The sequence below is a fragment of the Mus caroli genome, unplaced genomic scaffold (assembly GCF_978045245.1).
Source record: "Mus caroli unplaced genomic scaffold, Mus_caroli_1 scaffold_25, whole genome shotgun sequence".
NCBI lineage: Eukaryota > Metazoa > Chordata > Mammalia > Rodentia > Muridae > Mus > Mus caroli.
Window position 1 is genome coordinate 3,360,852 of NW_028227280.1, and position 3,074 is coordinate 3,363,925.

The window sequence follows — 3,074 nt, forward strand, 5'->3', positions numbered from 1 at the left end:
AGTGTAGTACATAGTATATGAGTGAGTTGCACTGAAAAACTTAGAATATAAGAAACGCACAGTGTAGTACATAGTATATGAGCGAGTTGCACTGAAAAACTTAGAATATAAGAAACGCACAGTGTAGTACATAGTATATGAGTGAGTTGCACTGAAAAACTTAGAATATAAGAAACGCACAGTGTAGTACATAGTATATAAGTGAGTTGCACTGAAAAACTTAGAATATAAGAAACGCACAGTGTAGTACATAGTATATGAGTGAGTTGCACTGAAAAACTTAGAATTTACTGAAAAACCCGCATTACACGAAATGCACAGTGTAGCACATAGTATATGAGTGAGTTGCACTGAAAAACTTAGAATATAAGAAACGCACAGTGTAGTACATAGTATATGAGTGAGTTGCACTGAAAAACTTAGAATATAAGAAACGCACAGTGTAGTACATAGTATATGAGTGAGTTGCACTGAAAAACTTAGAATTTACTGAAAAACCCGCATTACACGAAATGCACAGTGTAGTACATAGTATATGAGTGAGTTGCACTGAAAAACTTAGAATATAAGAAACGCACAGTGTAGTACATAGTATATGAGTGAGTTAAACTGAAAAACTTAGAATATAAGAAACGCATAGTGTAGTACATAGTATATGAGTGAGTTGCACTGAAAAACTTAGAATATAAGAAACGCACAGTGTAGTACATAGTATATGAGTGAGTTGCACTGAAAAACTTAGAATATAAGAAACGCACAGTGTAGTACATAGTATATGAGTGAGTTGCACTGAAAAACTTAGAATTTAAGAAACGCACAGTGTAGTACATAGTATATGAGTGAGTTGCACTGAAAAACTTAGAATATAAGAAACGCACAGTGTAGTACATAGTATATGAGCGAGTTGCACTGAAAAACTTAGAATATAAGAAACGCACAGTGTAGTACATAGTATATGAGTGAGTTGCACTGAAAAACTTAGAATATAAGAAACGCACAGTGTAGTACATAGTATATGAGTGAGTTGCACTGAAAAACTTAGAATATAAGAAACGCACAGTGTAGTACATAGTATATGAGTGAGTTGCACTGAAAAACTTAGAATTTAAGAAACGCACAGTGTAGTACATAGTATATGAGTGAGTTGCACTGAAAAACTTAGAATATAAGAAACGCACAGTGTAGTACATAGTATATGAGTGAGTTGCACTGAAAAACTTAGAATTTAAGAAACGCACAGTGTAGTACATAGTATATGAGTGAGTTGCACTGAAAAACTTAGAATATAAGAAACGCACAGTGTAGTACATAGTATATGAGTGAGTTGCACTGAAAAACTTAGAATATAAGAAACGCACAGTGTAGTACATAGTATATGAGTGAGTTGCATTGAAAAACTTAGAATATAAGAAACGCACAGTGTAGTACATAGTATATGAGTGAGTTGCACTGAAAAACTTAGAATATAAGAAACGCACAGTGTAGTAGTACATAGTATATGAGTGAGTTGCACTGAAAAACTTAGAATATAAGAAACGCACAGTGTAGTACATGGTATATGAGTGAGTTGCACTGAAAAACTTAGAATATAAGAAACGCACAGTGTAGTACATAGTATATGAGTGAGTTGCACTGAAAAACTTAGAATTTAAGAAACGCACAGTGTAGTACATAGTATATGAGTGAGTTGCACTGAAAAACTTAGAATATAAGAAACGCACAGTGTAGTACATAGTATATGAGTGAGTTGCACTGAAAAACTTAGAATATAAGAAACGCACATATAGTACATAGTATATGAATGAGTTGCACTGAAAAACTTAGAATTTACTGAAAAAATCGCATTACACGAAATGCACAGTGTAGTACATAGTATATGAGTGAGTTGCACTGAAAAACTTAGAATATAAGAAACGCACAGTGTAGTACATAGTATATGAGTGAGTTGCACTGAAAAACTTAGAATATAAGAAACGCACAGTGTAGTACATAGTATATGAGTGAGTTGCACTGAAAAACTTAGAATATAAGAAACGCACAGTGTAGTACATAGTATATGAGTGAGTTGCACTGAAAAACTTAGAATTTAAGAAACGCACAGTGTAGTACATAGTATATGAGTGAGTTGCACTGAAAAACTTAGAATATAAGAAACGCACAGTGTAGTACATAGTATATGAGCGAGTTGCACTGAAAAACTTAGAATATAAGAAACGCACAGTGTAGTACATAGTATATGAGTGAGTTGCACTGAAAAACTTAGAATATAAGAAACGCACAGTGTAGTACATAGTATATAAGTGAGTTGCACTGAAAAACTTAGAATATAAGAAACGCACAGTGTAGTACATAGTATATGAGTGAGTTGCACTGAAAAACTTAGAATTTACTGAAAAACCCGCATTACACGAAATGCACAGTGTAGCACATAGTATATGAGTGAGTTGCACTGAAAAACTTAGAATATAAGAAACGCACAGTGTAGTACATAGTATATGAGTGAGTTGCACTGAAAAACTTAGAATATAAGAAACGCACAGTGTAGTACATAGTATATGAGTGAGTTGCACTGAAAAACTTAGAATTTACTGAAAAACCCGCATTACACGAAATGCACAGTGTAGTACATAGTATATGAGTGAGTTGCACTGAAAAACTTAGAATATAAGAAACGCACAGTGTAGTACATAGTATATGAGTGAGTTAAACTGAAAAACTTAGAATATAAGAAACGCATAGTGTAGTACATAGTATATGAGTGAGTTGCACTGAAAAACTTAGAATATAAGAAACGCACAGTGTAGTACATAGTATATGAGTGAGTTGCACTGAAAAACTTAGAATATAAGAAACGCACAGTGTAGTACATAGTATATGAGTGAGTTGCACTGAAAAACTTAGAATTTAAGAAACGCACAGTGTAGTACATAGTATATGAGTGAGTTGCACTGAAAAACTTAGAATATAAGAAACGCACAGTGTAGTACATAGTATATGAGCGAGTTGCACTGAAAAACTTAGAATATAAGAAACGCACAGTGTAGTACATAGTATATGAGTGAGTTGCACTGAAA